Raw genomic sequence first — 534 nt, forward strand, 5'->3', positions numbered from 1 at the left:
AGAAATTTGGAAGCTGGGCAGCAGCCAAGAGGTAGGAGTTCAAGGCCAGCCTGGTCTACAGAGCAAGTTCCAGGATAGCCAGGGCTACGTGAGAAACCATGTCTTGAAAAACCAAAAATAGAAATGATAAGAGATAGAGGGGATGGGGTGGGGAAGAGGGAGAGAGATTAATTTGAGATAACAGGAAGGGACACCTTCACTTGGGAACCAAATGCAACATCTGTATGCAAAGACCCCAAGTATGGGAAAAGTTAGGCTGTCCTAGGAAGTGAAGTCCCAGTGGCTACTGCGTGGGAGGGGCAGAGGTGTCTGGAGACAGGAGAAGTGGTCAAGGCGTGGTCAGCAGGGTGTGAGCTGGTGGTTCAGGGAAGCTTAAAGGTCGGCCAGCAAGTGGTGGCTCAGGGCAGGAGCATCTGAGGGACTCTGGGTAGGGGATCGCACAGGGCAGCCGAATTACTACTGTCCCCATTCCAGCTACTTTGTCTCTGCCAGCTACTGCAGCCATACTCTGTCCTAAACGGTCGGTGACGCCTT

Source organism: Myodes glareolus, chromosome 9, assembly GCF_982192425.1.
Source record: "Myodes glareolus chromosome 9, mMyoGla1.1, whole genome shotgun sequence".
In the NCBI taxonomy this organism is placed as follows: Eukaryota; Metazoa; Chordata; class Mammalia; order Rodentia; family Cricetidae; genus Myodes; species Myodes glareolus.